The sequence below is a fragment of the Ovis aries genome, chromosome 12, assembly GCF_016772045.2.
Source record: "Ovis aries strain OAR_USU_Benz2616 breed Rambouillet chromosome 12, ARS-UI_Ramb_v3.0, whole genome shotgun sequence".
Classification (NCBI taxonomy): Eukaryota; Metazoa; Chordata; class Mammalia; order Artiodactyla; family Bovidae; genus Ovis; species Ovis aries.
This window is the reverse complement of record NC_056065.1, coordinates 74,494,127-74,515,605: the sequence shown is the minus strand read 5'-3', so window position 1 is coordinate 74,515,605 and position 21,479 is coordinate 74,494,127. Positions and strand designations below refer to the sequence as shown.

General features: G+C 46.4%; 1 long non-coding RNA gene across 3 annotated transcripts; it reads left to right on the top strand.

Moving 5' to 3' along the window:
* Positions 1–670: 670 nt before the first annotated feature.
* On the top strand, positions 671–20,402 carry LOC106990172 (uncharacterized). 3 transcript variants are annotated; one of them, XR_003590989.3, is made up of 7 exons: positions 671–772; positions 2,758–2,892; positions 3,917–4,155; positions 12,840–12,966; positions 14,859–15,148; positions 15,957–16,098; positions 19,871–20,402. It is a non-coding gene; the product is annotated as an uncharacterized LOC106990172 (long non-coding RNA). The 3 variants fall into 3 exon arrangements; XR_006055522.2 differs by having other exon boundaries at positions 671–826; XR_009595882.1 differs by having other exon boundaries at positions 14,859–16,098.
* Positions 20,403–21,479: the final 1,077 nt, after the last annotated feature.

Genomic DNA, 21,479 nt, shown 5'->3' with positions numbered 1-21,479 from the left:
CGTGTCCATGGCAGCCTCTCCTCGGTCTGGAGTGTTCAGAGTTTCCATCCCATAAAGTGGGCAGGCCGATGACAGTGTACAGAATGGCTGCCCCCAGCTTTGAGATTGAGCAGCTGTTGAAAAGTAAAGTATCATTTGATTTTTGCTGTCAGAAAGCGTTCGACTGGGAGAAATTCTCTGTGAAACACACGTGCAGTTCAGGGACAGTTTGTCATCCTCGTGGCTTCAGGTTTTTCCATGCTTTGCTGTTGTCATATTGATGTACAAATTCGAGGTTAGTCCTGACATCCAGAACAAAAGGAGGCATGACTGTGCGTCATCCTCTTTACTAAACTTGTCTCCTGATGGAACGGAGAGCTTGTTACTATTGATTCAAATGTGTTCAGGTACCACTGACAATAGTAAGAACAAGAACGTGACTTTATTCTAGAGTTCCGGTTTCCCCAGAAGAGCCTCTCCGAGCCAAGTGGGGTGTGTGGGGCGGCTCTTGTCCAGCAGAGGAACCCAGCGTCCAAGCAGAACCGGGTGGCAGGCAGCCCTGGGAGACCAGAACCAGCGAGAGGGAAGAAGAGCCTGAACTGCAGGCAAGTAAAGCAGCCACCCGAGAGCTGTGGGCGGGACTGTAAGTCTATAATGAGAAATGAATCAGGAAGTAAAACGGTGGGAGGGTGAACTTTGCCTTTGGTTGCAGAGTGTGAAATGAGAAGGAATGTGAAAGGAAAATAGATCGAAGGGGACTAAGGATTTAAGGCTGTGAGGAAAGAAGAAATATGTGAGTCTGCCCTTCTTTGGAGAGTTGGGGTGAACCTGACTGCCTGGAATACAGGTAGAGGGTGAATATCTGGTTCTAGAGAGTATTTGAAATCCCTCCATCAGAGGTGTGTTCCCTTCAGTCAGCACTTATTCGGCCAACATTTCTTGAGCATCTATTATGTGGCAGGGATTACCGTAGATATTTTGGGATACATCCGTGATAAAAAAAAAAAAACAAAACTCAAGAAACCCTGCTGTAATAGAGTTTGTATTCTAGTAGAATATGCAGATAAAGGAAAATAAACAGCATAAACAGTAAGGCAGCAAAGTATGCAGTATGTTATGAAATTACGAGTGCAGTGGAGGAGGGGAGCGCAGGGCAGGGCAAAGTGGATCAGTGGGGAGGGGGCCTGAGGAGGGGCCAGGGCAGCTGGGCTGCTCTGGGGCTTAGGGAAGAGGGGAGGCTCCTTTGACAGGTGGTATTTGAACAAACACTTGATGTGATAAGGGGATGATCGGAGGAGATCTCTGGGGAAATATGATTCTAGTCAAAAAGCATAGCCAGGGCAAGGATCATTAAATCGGAGATTCAGCAAGGAGACCACTTGCTGGAGGGCCGTGAGAGGGCAGTTATTAAGAAATGAGGGCAGACAGGCTGAGGGTGGGGGCGCATTGCAAAGGTGCTGTGGGACACTTGCGACGGGGACTTTGGCTTTTCCTCTGAGGTTAAACACTGACCAGCTGGATCATCTATTCTTAAGTGAAGTCGCTCAGTCGTTTCCGACTCTGCGACCCCACGGACTGTAGCCTACCGGGCTCCTCTGTCCATGGGATTTTCCAGGCAAGAGTACTGGAGTGGGCTGCCATTTCCTTCTCCAGGGGAAATTCCTGACCCAGGGATCGAACCTGGGTCTCCTGCATTGTAGGCAGACGCTTTACCGTCTGAGCCACAAGGGAAGCCCCATCTATTCTTAAGGGCAGGACAAAATCACCAATAGCTGATTATGAAAGCATTTGTCAGATAGCATACAGCTTTGTGGGTAGGATGGAACTAGAATATTTAGGGCTTCCTGCCCATGCCAGAAAGAAAGAGCACACAGGAAGTAGGCCGTGGAGTCCCCAAGCCCGTATTCATCCAGCTCACCTGCCTTTACATCTCTGGATGAGAATGTGTTAAAACCCTGTTTCAATTTCTTTTCATTCTTGATTTGCACATGGTAGGCTGGTTGGATGGCATCACCCACTCGATGGACATGAGTTCTGAGCAAGCTCTGGGAGCTGGTGATGGATAAGGGGGCCTGGCATGTTGCAGTCCATGGGGTTGCAAAGAGTCGGACACGACTGAGCTACTGAACTGAACTGAACTGAGGCTTCTGATGGATGGAACCTCCTCTGGAGGCTGTGGCCTTCCTTCTTCTCCCTTTCTGGCAGGGCAGGAAGGTTGGGTGATGCCATCCAACCAGCCTACCATGTGCAAATCAAGAATGAAAAGAAATTGAAACAGGGTTTTAATACATTCTCATCCAGACTTGGGAAGGGAAGGGAGAGAGAGAGAGGGAGGGAGCATCCGAGGAGGAAATGGGCATCCTAGCCTCTGCCTGCCCTGGGGTGGAGGTGAGCAGCTACCCTTGTATCTTCCTTGATGGGAGACGAGTTTGTCTCCATAGCAGGAGAGGAGAGAAGTGGACTAATGAAGGCCCTTGGGTTTGCTGCTTGCTTTCAAGAGGTTGTGTTTGGTAGCCGATCAGTAGGTGATTTCCTCCATAGGTTGATCCTATAGAGCTCCTGTTCAGCTGACCGACTGCACTGAACTGATGGGCTGATCCAGAAGGACAGAGAGTTAACTTGGGTTGAGAGACCTGGAAGCCTGGAGGAATGAGACAGTTGAATTTCCAAATGTTACTGCCTAGACAGCCCATTCTTAAGCCAAGTCTGGGGAAATATTTTTCTTTTCAAAGAATGTGTTGGAAGTCTCTAGTTTTGCTTATCTGATCTTGTTTTAAGGACAGAAAGTGTCAACTGTGTGTCTTCAGGAGGTCCTGGGAAATAAAATGAAATATTCTGAGTCAAAGTTAAATATTCCAAGTTGAGAACAAGAGGTTTTCTGGGAAATCACCTTAGATTCATCTCTGTGACCAGGTAGGACTGAACTTCTCCAGGCTGGGGAGTGAGAGCTGAGTGTGTGTGTGTGTGTGTGTGTGAGTGTGAGTGTGTGTGTTCATGTATATGTTGCAGTCCTCTGTCATACTTCCACAATCTCCCTCTCTGGGAAGTCTTTCCTATATCCACGTAAAATTTCTCTTGATCATAACCCTAATGAACACAATTTCTATTGAGATAAATACAAAACAGTTTCAATCTCCCTTCAGATGGGTCTGGCTTCATTACATAGAGTTGCGAGAGATACGCACCATTATTTGGGACACCCTTGACCCCAAGAATTTTCTCTGTGACCTATTACAGTGCCCCAAATAGCATTACAAGCAGCTCATTTCTTTGCTCATTGAAGCCTCATTAAAAGACAGGCTATTAAAATGTAAATATCTCCAAGAAAGGGAGCTTCAGGTAATGCTTTTTGACTCTACTATGACAGCTGGTTGAGGTTGACAAGATCCTTTAGGAATAAGGGTTTGATATCTTCCCGACTGGGGTTTAAATCCTGGCTCCACCATTTAAGAGCTGTATGATCTTGGCAACTTCTTTAATATCTCCATTTTATATTCTGATAAAAAGGGAAGAAATTGGGAAGAAAATTGGGAGGAAATACCAGTTTTCAGCTTTGCCTAAGAATTAAATGAGAAAAGGAGTAGAAAACATTTTATTCAAGGCTTAGAACAGAATAGATATCAGCTTATGAGTATTATTATGATTATTAAATGCTCTGGGGACAGAATTTAGGATGACTGGGGCACAAATACGGGTGAACAGTTAAAAAAAACCCAAAAAACTCTCAAGGGAGAAAGGCCTCCAGAATCCTTTATCCTGCTTCTTCAGTTGGCTCTACCCAAGACCCCTCTGGAAGCTGTCTGCAGGAAGATGAATGAGCAGAGAAAGAAGTGTTCAAGGTTTTGTTTCCTCTAAGCCCCCTCAACCCCTTTGCCCCTGTTCCTTTTCTTTTTCGTCTCTCTCCACTCATCATGAATTTCTTTATCTACTACCCAAGGCACGTTCAAGAGAGAAACTTGGCTCTCAGCACCAGGCTCCCATCACGTGGGCAGTAGGGCAACCAGATGCCACCCCAAGTGCTGCATCAGAGCGGGTGAGACTCGGGCATCATGGCCCTGGCACAGCCCAGGCTCCACTGTGCCAAGGCTCATACTGCGTGATCACGCCGCTTCCTCTTCTGAAGCCTGCTGCATCCACAGATTTAGGAACCAGCTTGATGGAAGGGAGTGGGCACTGGTGAGTTTTGGAGCATCAATCCGTGCTTGCCATCTGTAGCTAGCTTTATATAGTGCAGGGGAAAGGGACAGATCAGGATGGAATGGTTGGCGTTGTTGACTTCGATGGGAGGGAGGGGGATAGGAGGAGTAGGGAAGCTTAAATTGCCGGGGAGAAGGTGATGGCAGTCCTTTTCTCCGCTACTTTGCAACAAATTAACCTGTAGTTTCTCTGGAGGGCAAAGGAGAGACAGGCATATCTGGTGATCTGATGGTCACAGGAGATAAAGGTGCCAGCTTGAACTTGTGGATTCTGAGACAATAGAAAAGGTTGCTATTATTGCTGGGTAAGAGAGCGAAAGATAAAGAGGCAGATGCTACTATCAGAGGTGATCAGTTCAGCCTCTGTCTCCACAGGTACAAAACGAATCCAGAATCCAGGTAGGGAGAACCCTTGAGTGGAGGGCTAGCTGCTTCCTCTAGTGCAGGAAAAGGGCTGCAATCTACACTGATGCCTTTCAAGGGGATATATTTTCTCTTTAATCTTAGGACCAGTGAATCTCAGCTCTATGAATGCAAGTGTTAATTTTCTGCCACACAGGAGATACCTACTCTGTCTTTTTGGTGAAGAGGTAGCTCAGGACAGGATTCTAGACACAAACTTGGAATCCAGTGGATGGACCTGACCATCCAAAGGATGGAACTTATGTCCATCCTTAAAGCGCAGCTCTTTAAGTCTCCTTTTCCTTACGCTGTTTTTCCAGCACAGAGAGCAGCAACGACATTTCTCTCATCTTCAGGCCTGGCTGCATGCTTTAATCATTGAGCATGGCACTCTGATTTTGCCTATTTTTTAAAAATTAGTTTATTTACTTGGCTACCCTGGGTCTTAGTTGTGGCATGTGGGATCTAGTGCCCTGACCAGGGATCAAACCCTGGGCCCCTGCATTGGGCGCATGGAGTCTTAGCCCCTGGACCACCAGGAAACTCCCCTGTGCCTGTTTCTACATGTGTCTTCCCTACGCGTCTACAAGATCTTGGAGGGCGAGGCCTATCGTATTCATCGTTGCACCCTGTGTTTAGTTCTGTGCCTGAAGGAAGGCAAGTAGCCATCACCCCAAGACTTTCCTGGGGTTGGGTGGTACTCAGGAAAGAAACAGCCTCCATGCACGCTTGGAGCACCTATTATTAATGACACCCCAGTCTCTCAGAAACACTCTCTCTTCAAATAGGCTTGGATTTCAGACTTTGTTGTTGGTAAATGACCCAGCGATGGCTCTTCTGGAGGACAATTCTGAAATTGGAGGGTCCTCCTGGTCTCTACAGTAAAACCCTCACCAGGACCCAGCATGGAGGAAAGCTGACCTGGATTGGAAAAATTCAAAGTGTAATTTATTCTCCAAGGATGATCAGTTTATTCTGGAAAACTTCCCAAATCTACTTTGAGAAGGAGAAGGGCATTGTATTAAAACTTGATGGAAGTGGGTTCCCATGCTTGTCATTGTTTCCTGAGAGGATGTTACTTTTCTCTGGAAGACTATCTTCCTGACATTTCTCTCCTTTCCAGGGAGATTAGTGAATCTCTGAGCTCTGGCCTGTGCCTCCTGTTTTAGCAGGCTTCCAGAGGAGATAATTAGTCTCAAAGTTCAGCCCCATATCTAGATGAATATAGGTGAAACTGTTCCCTTCCTTCCTAAACTTGCTCCTTGTGGGACCATCAATTTCCGTGCCTGGCTGTGAGGAGACTTGTGGTTCTATCCAGAAAGAATAAATTACGTCAGCTTGCAATGATTCCCTGTTGGTTCTTTCGGTGTGGGCTGGTGACTCAGCCTGTATGGGAAAAGAAGCTGGTGTTAGTGAGAGGAGAATATGTCCAAACCCCAGTACCTTCACCCACTCCCCAGGTGATGTTGTATGAACCCTTTAATTTCTCTAGACCCCAATTTCTCGTTTCTACAAGACAGCAGGAACCACTGCTATACCCCCTTGCAGTGATATTAAGGGGTTAAATGCGGTGCTCCCTATGAAACTGCTATGTGCTCTCATGCACAGAGCGGAGGTGCTCGGAGTTATCTTGGAGGCAGTGTGCTCTAGTGTGCTGTACATGGGTTTTGGATCCAGTCATCCATTCAAAACCCAGCTCTCCCTGGCTTATTAGCTTGAGATGCCAAGGGCCTTCCCTATGCTTCACTTTCTTTGGCTTTGAATGAAGAACACATACCTCTATGAGTTGGCACGAAGCTTAATTATGACAGCACGTGCCTTCAACATTGTTTATTTCACGTACCATCCCATGTGCACCTGTCAGTTGGGCTTGAATTTCACTAACTCCTTAGATTATACCTCACTCTGTTTAGTGCAGAATATATGCAGTTTCAGCTTTTAGAGATAATTTTCAACAATCTTCAAGGCATTTGATGGAATCTTCCTGTATTCTTTTAGAAAGCACGTTTTCTTGGACTCACTCTTCCGTAGTCTAAATTCAGAAGCTTTATGAATCACAGAGATCTCAAACGCAAATGCTCATAGAGGCTGGGTGATAAGAAAATGTGTGAATTAGCCCATGCATAAGACATTAGGGAATAGTGAGGACTGTAGTAGACAAAACTGTCTGTTCATCCAAAGACTTCCGAAGTCAGATTAAACTCAATAAGCAAATGACAGGTGGCTCAGTGGTAAAGAATCCGCCTGCCAATGTGGGAAACGCAGGTTTGATCCCTGGATCGGAAGACTTCAGGCAGAAGGAAATGGCCACCCAGTCGGTATTCTTGCCTGGGAAATCCCATGGACAGTGGAGCCTGGCGAACTATAGTCTGTGGTGTCGCAAAAGAATCGGACACGACTTAGCGACTAAACAACAACAAAGCAAATAACTAGTGAAATACTTTGCAAGACAGATAGCCTCATTTGGCTCAAAGGATACTGGGTTGAGACTCATGTTTTATCCCTCTCAGTTACTTGGATCAACCTCATTGTTGGAGAAGATCTGGATCGATGGGGGCACCTACACTCCGGTGGCACGCAGGCAATTTGGTACAATCACTTCATAAAACAATCTAACATTATTCTGGGAAGTTTACCATTTACTTTCTCTGTTTCCTTGAAATTGCACTGCTGATCAATACCCAAGAGATACCTCTGCCCATGTGTACAAGGATACGTGCATAAGAATATCCATACCAGCATCGTTCAATGGCGAAACAACTTGTAAACAACTCAAGTACCCACTGAAGGAGAAGTTGTATAATGTATATATAGAGGTTGTATAATGTATAGTTAGTTGTATAATGGAATATTATCTGGCACACAGAAAGAACATGCAACAGCTCCGTGCAATCGTAAGACTGAACCCTAGCAATCCAGCATTAAGGTAAAAAAAATCAGGCACAAACAGATTATGTCACAGGATGCCCACTTCAAGCTAGGTTTAGTTTAAAAAAAAAAAACTAAAATAAAAAGGTGCTTTTTAGAAATACGTATAAAGGAAAGAGATGGCTTCCTTTAGCGTGGTGCTACAGGGCATGGGGTAGGGGAGAAGTGAGGTGGGCAAAGACTACAGCACTGTCGAGTACGGAAAGTGCAAATCTCCAGGAAGGCTCTAATTTTTGCTTTGTTGGTGGGTACGTGGCTGCTTGCTATATTATTTAGGGATAAAACAAGACAAGATCAGATACGCTGCATACCTTTCAGAATGCTGTCAGAGACAAATGAGTAATGTGCGAGTGCTTTGTAAACTCTAGCAGGCAACAGAAACTTACGGGGTTATCATGACAAAGGGATCAGGAACACTGATAGCTTTTTGCTAAGTTCCTGGGGTATTGTGAGTTACCCCTCTGGTGGATTCTATGCCTGTGGGTAATTTGTAGCACCAGGCTCATCTCTTCCAACTTCTTGCTGTTTCCTCCCCTTCATTCTCTAACATGTATGCAATCAGCGAAATAAAGGTCAAATTATAAAAGCAAACCTCCCAGGTAATTGCACATGCCACAGTGCTCTTCACAAAGGCGTGTATGTGTGCACAAACGCACATCTATACCATAGAGCATACACATTAGCTAGAAGGGACTTCTAGGGCATCTGTTGATTTGAGCTATTGATACCATTCTTTTGGTCTGATAAAGCTGGTGATAATCATTTTCAGAGTAATTAACTATTGATTCTGCTCCCTTGTTCTTTCCTTGGTTGAGATAAAATGGGCTTCCAAATAAATATATGTAAAAATATTAACACTAAAGGGGCAGACTTTAGGTGAGAGAGAGGCAATTGTTAACTATCTATTAGGCGTCTAGCATGTGCCAGACACTGTTTTAGGGACTGGGGAGATGGACATGGATATTCCCAGCCTCTGCCCTAGGGCAGCTCTTATGGAAAGGGGTCACTAACTCGAAAGGTGGTGACGCACCCTAGCTAAGGGAACTCCTCCGTATCTTGCAAGAGCACTGACAGGGGAACCTCATTCAGCCTGATGGTCAGGGAAGGCATCCTGGAGGAGGTGGTATCTGGCTATGGAGGAACCGAAGTTGGAAAGTTGGAAAGGCTGGACAGGCAGTGTGAGCTACATACTGTATCTTGGAGAAAAGAGAAAGCATAGCTATTGGGGAGCTTCTGATGGATGGAAGGCAGTGTGTGTGTATGTGTGCTGGGGTGGAGGAAGGGATGCCATTGATGAGAGAAGCAGGAGCCAATTCATGAATTGGTCTCATTACAAGGCCTTTGGATTTTATCCTAAAGTCAATGGGGAGTCATTTAAGGATTTAACCAGGAGAGTAACATAAGCAGATTTAGGTTTTAGAAAAATCACTCTGGGAACAGTATTGCATTTCAGGGGAAGGGACCAGAGGCACTGAGACCACTGTGGGATGATTTCCCTGTTCTTTCCGAACATTACTGCTTTTTTGGGTCATGCAAGGCGAGTAACCGGAGATTCTGTGGGAAGGTATCTTATTCTCCCTTGCTTAAACTATCAGGTATGAGGCTGCCTGAGTAGCTGGGTGTTGAACAACGGAGTTTAATTTCAAATCTCTCACTGCTTTGCAGACTTGGGTCAGTCCTTCTTCAGTGGACCTCAGTTTTCTCTTCTGTTAAATAAGGACAGGCATTACAGTTCTGCTTCTTTCTTCTGGAGCGGATAAGATGACAGCTGCTTCTGACGCTCTCTGAGTTGTTAGAGGATGGACTCACCCACATGCCATTTATTATTCATATTTTAGAGCAGCATTCAACATCGCGCTTAAGAAAGGAAGGCTTCTGGGGACACTTTGCTCCCCAAGCCGGGTCACAGAGTCACCATTCTCAGCCTGCCTTTCCCGACAGTCTCTGCTCCTGGCTCTGAGAACTGTGGGTCCCCGGTGCTTTGTGAAGTTGTGTCTCTTCTTTTTAATGAGACTGATGGTTAATTAATGAATCTTTGGCCTTACTAAGTTTGGGATGAGAGTATTCTGTTTCACGAGTCCCTGGAACACTGACTGGGGGATGAGAGCTTGAGCTGGCTCTTTAAGTGGCTTTATGCTCTCAGACAGCTACCCTTCACTGTGATCTTTTGCCCAAATGCCTGATTTTGTGAGGCCGGCCTCATTTATGGTGGCTGTGGTACCCACCAGATTTCCTAGTCAGAGGGGAGACTTCCTGGTCATATCCAGGCTCGCCGGCTGGTAGCCATGGAAACCAGATATCTCAGGGCGCTTCCCCAAATTCTATTCTGTGGCACAAGCTCCCATCTCTCTGGGATAGTTTAGACAAAGTTTCCATGGAAGCAGGAAAACAGACAGGATGAGGCCAAATCATCCTGGTAGCCTAAGGATCTTGTATTTGAATTCTTTGGAGCCAAAATAATTGAGTAATTGGTATACAGGAGACTGGTTTTCAGAGAAAACACATCTAATATTTATGGAGCAATAAGCAGGCTCTGTTCTAAGCAGTTTACTTATGTTAACTCATTCAGTCCTTACAGCAACCTTCCTATGGTCTGCGCTTCGCAAGTTAAGGAATTAAGGGACGGAGGAGTCATGATTTTATGTCCAAGGCTTCTTGCCTCTTGTATGCTGTTGTAGGCCTTACACCTTGCAAAGACCCTGATAGGTCATTTGGCCCAGTCCCCTGTCTCCGCACAATTAAGGTTTTATGGTGTGTTTTCCCTTTCCCTTGAAAGTCGCTCAGTCGTGTCTGACTCTTTACGACCTCATGGACTGTCCATGTGTTCTCCAGGCCAGAATACTGGAGTGGGTAGCCTTTCCCTTCTCCAGGAGATCTTCCCAACCCAGGGATTGAACCCAGGTCTCCCACATTGCAGGCGGATTCTTTACCAGCTGAGCCACAAGGGAAGCCCTACAAAGTAACAAAGGCCTACAAGATTGAGTAATTTGTCAAAACTCGTAATATGAAATGGGTGGAAGGATGGGAGAGCCCCTTTCTAAAGGCTCAGCAGACCCCTCACTCCATCCGTCTGGTACTCCCCCTTTTATCACGGGCCAAACCAAACATACCCTTGGGTTCTGTCTTCAGTGAATCTGTTTTTCCTCCCACCTGAGATTCCCCTTCGTTTTCTCTGATTTTTGAAGGTGGATCACTCAGGCCCAGCTCTGGGTTTTTATTTTGCTTTCAAGAAAAGTTTTCGTAGACCTACTCTTCCCGCTTTATGGCTAATTGGCTTTGACTAGGTCACGAAGGGGCAGCATGTCCGGGATTCCCTCTGGCTCACAACCTGGCCTCTGGGAGGCGCCGCCCACCATCCCGCTGGAGGGCCCTGCCTGGGGAGGGGACAGGGGTGCTGGGGAGGGAGGGAGGCTAAGGACGGGCAGATTTCACCTCCTGCCCTCCTGCCGCAAATCACAGACAGATTCCCAAGAGTTCAGAGACATCCAGGAGTGAGACGGAGTTATTTTTCTATCTGTTAATTCAAGGCAGCTGAGGAGGACCCTTTCCGTAGGTGATTGCAAGCCTGCCTCTGCTCTCCATGGTTTTCTCAACTTTAACCTTGACTTTCCTACACACCCACACCCACACGCCCATCCTGATCTACTTATTCCTCACTGGTGGCATAAGGCAGAGATGAAACCACTGGCAGAGCCATCTTCCAATGTTCTGTGCCCAGGGCGGCGTCTCTGGCCTCCCCCAGGTGATTGCAGCCTGGGAGTCCGGAGGCTAATGCGGGGAGGCTGCAGATCCAGGGGCCGGGTCCTCCATGTCCTTGGCTTGCTCTCCTCTCCATGGTGGTCTGCCCTGGGTCACGGTCAGCAGCACAAAAGAGTAGAGCACGGGATGCCCGCACTGGTTAACCGCGCTGCACACACACGGGCATCTCTGTTTTATGAAAGTGAAAGTGAAGTCGCTCAGTCGTGTCCGACTCTTTGGTACCCCATGAATGACACCATGGACTGTAGCCCACCAGGCTCCTCCATCCATGGAATTTCCCAGGCAAGAGTATTGGAGTGGGTTGCCATTTCCTTCTCCAGGGAATCTTCCTGACCCAAGGGTCGAACCCAGGTCTCCCACATGGTAGGTAGACGCTTTATCTGAGCCACCAAGGCAGCCCTGTTTTATGAAGCTGAATGGAATTCGCCAAGAAGAGCTTCAAGTACAGAAAGACTATGATACTAGGGCACAAAATGCCCTCTTTCTCATCCGCACACCTAATCCATGAGCAAGTACTATCAGTTTCGGCTCCAGAATACCTCTTAGATCCATCCACTTTTTTCCCCACCTCCTCTGCCCCTCCATCATCTGTCACCCACGGGAGACTTCTCACAAGTCTCCCGGCCAGCATTCTGGAACCCCCTCAAGTTCATTCTCCACATTGAAGCAAAGTGACCTTTGGCGTAAAGCAAAGCAAGTCTCTCCTCTGCTTAACAAGCTACCTTTGCTCTTAGACTAGAACCAACCTGCTCGGTGAGGCACCCACACCTGTGTCCCCTGCCCTGTTCTGGCTTCTGCTCTCGAGGACCTCCCTCCAACGTGCTCCTCCCATCACTCTGTGGCCACGTGGCCTCCTGTGACGTCCCTGCTTGCTGCTGCTCTGGAGCCCTTGAACCTGCCCTTCCTGCTTGCGGGCACTCTCTTCCCCTTGCTTGTCACACGGGTTTCCTTTCACCCTTCAGGTCTCAGACCCAGCGTCACTCATAATGTAGATCTTTCCTGACCGCCGTGTCCAAGAGCATCCCATCTCCAGCCCCTCCCTTTCAATCAGGTCATCTCTGTGCCCTGCATAACATTTATCACCATCTCAAATTGTCTTACTTCACCACTATGGGTTTATCTATAGTTATCAGGCTCTCTGAGTGTTTTCTGTAACTAGAAATAAGCTTGAGAAAGCCAGGGTCCATTTCTGTTTGTCAGACCTCTTAGGCTTGGAGCTTAGCAGACATTCAGTGAATACTTCTGAGGTGAAGGAATGAATGAATGACTTTGCCTCTGGACAAGTCAAAATTCCCAAGTTTGGGGACGTCCATTAAATTTTGTTATGTCTTATAAAAGCCCAAAGATTGTGCACGGTCTGGGGAGACTTTTTGCTTTAGTGTGACGTTCGACAGAGTCTGGAGACACACTCACTCCCGGTGTCTGCCTGGCTGCCTCCGCCGTTTCCCTTGGGCACCTCACTGCCTCCCTCGCCTGGGGACTTGATTTCCTGCTTGATAACACTCCTCACAGGGAAAATGAATTTGTTTTTGCCTCCAGCAATGAGCATGACTCATGAACTCTCCTCTCTCTCAGCGCATGACCTCGATTTAAATCCTTTCCTGTCCAACTCGACCCGGAAAGGTTGCATTCTGGATCTCTGCTGGAACAAGTCCCTGCATGCACCGTGAGGTCTCCCAGCTGAGTGGAGCATCTCCGTAAGGTACTGGGTCTGGGTCCGTGAGATGACACCAGCAACCAGAGAGGAGAGCTGACTTGGCTCTTCCCTGCCTTTGCCCACCGACCACTAAAGGATTCCTTTCCTGTCACGACGTGTCCTGCCCCTTGAACTCTGTTGGCACACATAGCCAGTTTGAAAACAGAAATATCTGAATCATAAAATACATGAGATTCAAGGAACTCATAGGAAGGCAGTGGAACATTCCAGTGAAATGTGATCTCAGAGATTTAGTCCAGTCTCCTAATTTACGATGGTGCTGTATTTTAGTCTAGAGTTGGGCTGCCTGAGTTTAAATCCCAGGCGAGGCCCCTTGGGAAATTTATTTAGCTTCTCTGAACCTTAGTTTCCTCATCTGTGAAATGGGGATGATAGTAGTAATTACCTCATAAGGTGATTGCAAGGATTGAATATGATAATGAACAGTTCTTCACACTTTTATCTATGATTGTCATAGCTAAAGAAGGGGAAACAGCAGGAGAAGTCACCAGAAGCCATTCTGTTAATTGGAGACGTGACTGTTAGACATAAGCTCCCTTAGAGCAGAAATAATCTGTCCTGTTATTTCTCCACCTCAGTTTCAACATCGGAATATTGAACATAAAAGCATTACTTACCTCAGTAGATTGTTCTCATATCTAAAAAGTTAGTTGCTCAGTCATATCTGACTCATCGTGAACTCATGGACTGCAGCCCACTAGGCTCCTCTGTCCATTAGATTCTTCAGGCAAGGATACTGCAAGGATACTGGGGGTGGAGGGGAGTAGCCATTCTCTTCTCTAGGGGACTTTCCTGACCCAGGGATCAAACCTGGGTCTCCTGCATTGCAGGCGGGTTCTTTACCATCTGAGCCACCAGGGAAGCCTCTAACAGTTAAAGTACTCAACAAATGTGAATTACTTAGGATAGCACTTAACACGAATCAATCACTTCAAATTTTATTACTAACATTATTGTATTACTTTTGTTATTTTATTATTATTATTTCAATTGCTATTTTAAGTTTTCCAAAACTTAGCATAGGGCTTGGAGTCTGGCAGGCTCCCAGTGAATTTGTAATGAGTGTAAAGATGAACCCGACAGAGAAGCCAGGTCTCCTGATCCCCGGTTCCAAGTCTTCCCTCCGCATCGCATGGCCCTGTGCCTTCTAATATTGTGCAGCCCTGTGACTAGTTAGTTTCACTCAGGGTTAAAATGTTACTTAGCCACCCTGGGCCTCCCAGGCATTTCCTCTCCTTCTTTTCTCTGGCTCAAAACCAAACCTTTGCCCTTAAAATATACCCCCATTAGCTCTGCTAGAAAGCTAAACTGGTGGCCATCTTCTCCACTCCTTGCCTCCTGCCCTCTGCATCCTTCTTGGAAATCCCATTTGCTTTCCATTCTCTTTTGTGCATTTGGTTGGAGACTGTTGGTTGTTTCTGATCCATAATTGTTAGAAATCCTGTCTCCTTTTTTTTTTTTTTTCTTTTTGACTCCCTCTAGCTGATCCCATCCAGGATGCTTGATGCTCCATCTCCTTCAGGTCCATCTAGGCTGTTCTAGCTAGCTCTGACCAACCTCCAGTTTTCTCAGACACTCACCTAAATCCTCACTGGCTTCAGAATTTCTCCCCATGGCGTCACTCACTGTCCCACTCCAAGCTCTCTCTCCCCACACTTCCCCAAGCCTAAATATCACTTTCTCCCCAAATTCACAGTATGCCATGTGCATGGAAAAAAAGGCAATTCCCATCTGGCTCTTGGAATGTTTCGGAGATTTTTCACTCAAAATATTTAAATGACTTAAAATCCTATTATTCACAGTCACTTTGGATAGGGGGAAAATTTTACTATTTGGTTCTTTCATCCTTGCTTACCTTCTCCTCTTGGTATTCAAAGTATGTTCTGAGGACCAGCAACAGTGACGTCATCTGGGAGCTTGCAGAATCTTGACCCGACTCCAGACTTACTGTGTCAGAGTCTGCATTCCAACAAGACCTCAGCAATCGTGTGGGTATAACTGAATCACATGGCTGTACACCTGAACTAACACATCAATGTGAATCAACTAAAAAGAAAAAAGAAAAGAAAAGAGTAGGAAAAAACAAGAAGCTGACCTCAGTAGAGTCACGTGCGTGTTAAAGTTTCTGACGTGCCGTTCCCCCCAGGTCCCTCACACTTCAATCTAGGTGAGACTCCCTGCAGTTCTTGAACTAAAAGAGGGGTGCTAGTTGAGTAACGTAATCCTGTACGTCTTGATTAATGAGGGAAACCACTGCAGCTTCCTTGAGATTTTTATCAAACATCTATTTTGGTATGGGTTCAGTGTTCTGCTGAGTTCTCCTGTTTTCTGCGAGGTGGATACAGGCGTACCTCATTTTCCTATGCTTTGCCCATACTGCACTTTTTACAAATTGAAGTTTTGTGGCAACTCTGCATTGTCAGAGGATGGTCATTAGCAATAAATATTTTTAATCAAGGTACACACATTTTTTATACATAATGCTATTGCATACTTAATTGATCACAGTTTAGTGTAAACATAACTTTTATATGCAATGGGAAATTTTAAAAAATGCATGACTCTCTTTATGTGATATTTGCTTTACTGTGGTGGTCTGGAACTGAACTGGCAATGTCTCAGAAGTATGCCTGTAATATCAAATAATCTAACAAACTCCTTACCTCTTTTTTTTTTTTCTTGAAAGCCAGCCACAGAGCTTGGAGATATGAAGGAGTTTCTATTTCCAGATTTTTGAATTTGGCTGCCAGACTCCAGCTTCCCAGGATCCCTTTCTCCTAGTATCTATGCCTTTATGTAATTCCCTTACCTTGAGTATGGGTGAGACAGGCAAATTCCTTCTAATAGAATACAGCAAAAGTGATGAGATGTCCCCTTTTATAATCACAAAGCACATAGCGTGATTGTATTACGTTGTATAAGATTCTGTCTTGATATCTGACACAAATCCTCTCCTTGCTGACATGATACATAAGCGTGCATGCAGAGGAAGCCTAGGCGGCAAGGACCTGCTGGAAGACTTTAGGAACAACAGCCAGCAGCCAGCGAAAAACAGCAGCAAGGAACGGAACGCTGCCCAGACTGTGGGAGCATATCCTTCCTCAGCTGAGCCTCCAGGTGAGAACGCAGCCCTCACTGACATCTTGTAAGACCCTAAGCATGGAACCCAGCTGAGTCATGCTCAGATTCCTGGTCTGCAGAAACGGTGAGACAATAAGTGTGTGTTGCCTAAGTTTATGTTCTTGATAATTGCTTTCATTAGTTGAGTTGAGTTCAGTTCAGTTGCTCAGTCCTTTCTGACTCTTTGTGACCCCATGAATTGAATCACGCCAGGCCTCCTTGTCCATCACCAACTCCCAGAGTTCACCCAAACTCATGTCCAAGTCGGTGATGCCATCCAGCCATCTCATCCTCTGTCGTCCCCTTCTCCTCCTGCCCACAATCCCTCCCAGCATCAGAGTCTTTTCCAATGAGTCAACCCTTCACAGGAGGTGGCCAAAGTACTGGAGTTTTAGCCTCAGCATTACTCCTTCCAATGAACACCCAGGACTGATCTCCTTTAGGATGGACTGGTTGGATCTCCTTGCAGTCCAAGGGACTCTCAAGAGTCTTCTCCAACACCACAGTTCAAAAGCATCAATTCTTCGGTGCTCAGCTTTCTTCACAGTCTAACTCTCACATCCATACATGACCACTGGAAAAACCATAGCCTTGACTAGATAGACCTTTGTTGGCAAAGTAATGTCTCTGCTTTTGAATATGCTATCTAGGATGGTCATAACATTCCTTTCAAGGAGTAAGTATCTTTTAATTTCATGGCTGCAATCACCATCTGCAGTGATTTTGGAGCTCAAAAAAATAAAGTCTGACACTGTTTCCACTGTTTCCCCATCTATTTCCCATGAAGTGATGGGACCAGATGCCATGATCTTCATTTTCTGAATGTTGAGCTTTAAGCCAACATTTTCATTCTCTTCTTTCACTTTCATCAAGAGGCTTTTTAGTTCCTCTTCACTTTCTGCCATAAGGGTTGTGTCATCTGCATATCTGAGGTTATTGATATTTTTCCTGGCAATCTTGAGTCCAGCTTGTGTTTCTTCCAGCCCAGCGTTTCTCATGATGTACTCTGGATATAAGTTAAATAAGCAGGGTGACAATATACAGCCTTGACTTACTCCTTTTCCTATTTGGAGCCAGTCTGTTGTTCCATGTCCAGTTCTAACTGTTGCTTCCTGACCTGCATATAGGTTTCTCAAGAGGCAGGTCAGGTGGTCTGTATTCCCATCTCTTTCAGAATTTTCCACAGTTTATTGTGATCCACACAGTCAAAGGCCTTGGCATAGTCAGTAAAGCAGAAATAGATGTTTTTCTGGACCTCTCTTGATTTTTTCATGATCCAGCAGATGTTGGCAATTTGATCTCTGTTTCCTCTGCCTTTTCTAAAACCAGCTTGAACATCTGAAAGTTCTCGGTTCACATACTGCTGAAGCCTGGCTTGGAGAATTTTGAGCATTACTTTACTAGCATGTGAGATGAGTGCAATTGTGCAGTAGGCTGAGCATTCTTTGGCATTGCCTTTCTTTGGGATTGGAATAAAACTGACCTTTTCCAGTCCTGTGGCCACTGCTGAGTTTTCCAAATTTGCTGGCATATTGAGTGCAGCACTTTCACAGCGTCATCTTTCAGGATTTGAAATAGCTCAACTGGAATTCCATCACCTCCACTAGCTTTGTTCATAGTGATGCTTTCTAAGGCCCACTTGACTTCACATTCCAGGATGTCTGGCTCTAGGTGAGTGATCACACCATCGTGATTATCTGGGTTGTGAAGATCTTTTTTGTATAGTTCTTCTTTGTATCCTTGCCACCTCTTCTTAATATCTTCTGCTTCTTTTAGGTCCATACCATTTCTGTCCCTTATCGAGCCCTTCTTTCCATGAAATGTTCCCTTGGTATCTCTAATTTTCTTGAAGAGATCTCTAGTCTTTCCCATTCTGTTGTTTTCCTCTATTTCTTTGCATTGATTGCTGAGGAAGGCTTTCTTATCTCTCCTTGCTATTCTTTGGAACTCTGCATTCAAATGTGAATATCTTTCTTTTTCCCCTTTGCTTTTCACTTCTCTTCTTTCACAGCTATTTGTAAGGCCTCTTCAGACAGTCATTTTGCTCTTTTGCATTTCTCTTCCATGGGGATGGTCTTGATCCCTGTCTCCTGTACAATGTCATGAACCTCCGTCCATAGTTCATCAAGCACTCTGTCTATCAGATCTAGTCCCTTAAATCTATTTCTCACTTCCACTGTATAATCAGAAGGGATTTGATTTAGGTCATACCTGAATGGTCTTGTGGTTTTCCTTACTTTCTTCAATTTAAGTCTGAATTTTGCAATAAGGAGTTCATGATCTGAGCCATAGTCAGCTCCCAGTCTTGTTTTTGCTGATTGTATATAGCTTCCTTATCTTTGGCTGCAAAGAATATAACCATAGCTAACTAATACTCTTGTAATGGCTACAAAGTTGGCCTGTGAGGAGGCAGTTCCATCAGCTGGCGGAGCAGAAAATGACCCCCAGTGAGACTGAGCGTGCCAGAACTGGTATCAGCTATACATGGTTTGTCATCTCCGCTGTGGTTCTCGTGAGACCAATGAAACTGGCGTGGCCAGTGCAGAGGTGACAGTTCCCTTAAGTTCGTCACTGACTCGGTTCTCATGAGATGGTGTGGCCAGCACAGAGGTTCCCCTTCCTTCCTCAGGACTGTTCCATCTGTCCTTCCACACTGCCTCAGTTTCCCTGTCTCTCAGCAATCAGACCCGAGCTTTCCACTTGGGTCAGTGGGGCCAAGGTGACAAGTCATGCATGACAACATTCAATTAATACCCATAACTTGTTTAGAGACTGGGATAAAAACTGCTATATAAGTGAAAAACATTTTATTTAATTAATTTTTTTCACGTGGCACACATCATTTCTCTAAGCCTGTCAGATGTGTTAGCTTTCTTCTGAAATCCGCTGATTCAGGCTCTCTCGGAAAACCAAACAAAAGGAGATACACAGAGGCGTAAACACATTTCCCAACCACCAAATAGATGGAGTTTAGAGCAAAGAGGTTACCTTTCTTAACCCTGTGAAGACCGCACAAGATGCAATCTCCATCTGGCTGGGAATGCTTGACACTTGCACGTGTATGTGTGTGTGTGTGTGTGTGTATGAAAGAAAACTTGATCAATAATTCATTCCAGAATGCCTCCTCTTTCTTGGCACTCCCTTTGCCCATCCTTTCAAGAACACTTTAGCCACTGTGGTATGTATATTTAATAGGTTCCAAAACAAAACTTGGTCACCTTGAAGGCAAGTGGCTTTCAGGAGCGAAGGTCAGAGGATGAGGGACCGAGTGGCATCTGTCTTCAGCTCTGCCTCGATTTGCCAGAATGGAAGGATGGAGGCTGGACGTGGTTCCCCCCTGCTAGGGCTGTGGACCTATGACCTGGCTCGACAGTAAATACACCTGGAAGCTGCTTTCCAGTTGGAAAAGGTTAAGTGACGGTGTGATGCCAGGGAAAAGGCTTTGTGATGGATGTTTTAGGCGGGAGCATGTGCGCTCCTCTCCAGTCTTTTCAGCATCTCCCTAGTTGATGGGGAGCCTGAGCAGGTCCCCGCCTCCTTCTCACAATCCCCTAGAATGTTCTGCAATGAGGAGAGGCGACGACTTAAAATTCAAGATTTCCATAGATAGTTTTATGGCTGCCGAAGTTACCTTAGGACTTCAGGCTGGCATTTTACATCACGAGTCAGATTTTAATGATGCACAGACATATAGGCTGGTGGGTGTGGGCGAGGAGGTGTGGGGGAGAGGGAGCCACTGACACACACCGCACACTCTCCTGTGCCTCAGGCGGATTCTCCAGTTGCAGCCACCACCCACTTCCGGCCCGTCTCTGAAGGCAAAGCCAACTCCGTGTTCTGACAGTGCTGACAACCGCACGCTGCAGAATCCCTTCCTCGCCATCAGACTCGGAGTGTCGACTGAGACGAAGCACACAGAAAGGCTCGCAAAGCAGCCACTCCTCGCAGACCCCGGGCAGGCTCCTGCCTGTGTCTCTGCTGGAGTCCTGGAGGCTGTGGTCACATCCTGAACGCTCTGCGTGGCAAGGCTCCTGGAAGATTCTGCGTGGAATGAGACAGAAGGGGACGACAGGGAAAAGGGGAGAGAGCCTCTTGGTCTGAGGATGTCCTGTCCAAACTGCACAGTCAGTCAGCGCAGTTACTGCATTTTGTTCCCATAAAAAACACAGCTCAGATAAGAAGGAATGGCCCTGGGTCACGGAGTCTTTCCCTTTATATTTTTCGGATTAGAAGACTAAGCCTCATTTCCCCTGCCTTTACATGTTTTCCTCTATAATATAAGAATATGTGCGCCTTGAGAAGTTTCGCAAATTTTCTCAAAGGGTAATCAACAAGAAGGTATTTGAATAAGCGACTCAAATATTGGGTGAGGCATTTTGTAAAAGAGAAGCATGCGGTACGGTCCACACCATGGAATCCAGTTCCCACCTTGGAGGAGCTGGGAGTGTTGGGGAAACAGGACTCACAGGAGGTAAGGACGGGAAGGAGACAGGATGGAGACGAGTAAGATGCGGTCTTTTCTCACTCTAGTTGCTTCAGGGGCTCCAGGAAGCAAAGAGGAAGCGATGGAGCAGAGTCAGGGCAGCCGGTGGACCAGGGAGAACAGGAAGGCGCACGGGGGCTCCGCCCACGGGGGCTCCGCCCACCGCCCTCCCTGGAGTCGGTCTCCCTGGGGCCTTTGTTTTGCTTCCTTTTCCTCCACTTTCTGTGTCTGCTGCGCTCATCCCCTGCTTCCAAGCATGCCCGGACTCGTGGCTGCCAGTAATGTTAGGCCAGTCACCACCACTGTCCGGGCGATGGACTGGCCGTGGCCAGTTAGAATCCTCCAGTTCTAACAGTCCACAGGTCTCTGGAAAGCAGAACCAGGTCAAGAAAAATATGAACAATCTGAAAACTCTGGAGCGTCTGCTTCCCCTAAGCGCTGGCTGAGTCTGCTCTCCTCCTTTTCCTCCCCACCTTCCTCCTCCTCCTCTCTCTCTGAGTGGTGAGCACAGGTGACTTAAAGCTTGACTGGACTTTGAAAAGTGGCGAGAGGTGTGGTGAGTCCAGGGTTATAAAAAAACCCAAAAACCTCAAGACTAAGAATCACACGATCTCTACCTGAGTTTGCCTCTGTCACTGACCAGCTCTGTGGCCCTGGGCAAGTCACTTCGTGACACCTCTGGACTCTGTTGCTCCTGGAACCCAGATGTTGTCCAGCCTTCAGAGGTTACCCAGCCTCCCCTTATTCACAGTCCGCACCAGCCTTCTTTTCCACCCAACTACAGAACAGCACGCCTTCGGCCAGGTTCCCCTGCCCGCAGCTTTGAAGGAGGATTACCCGAGGAACAGCTGCGTGGTCCACAAACACATCCTGCGTGACCCTCATCATTTCCATG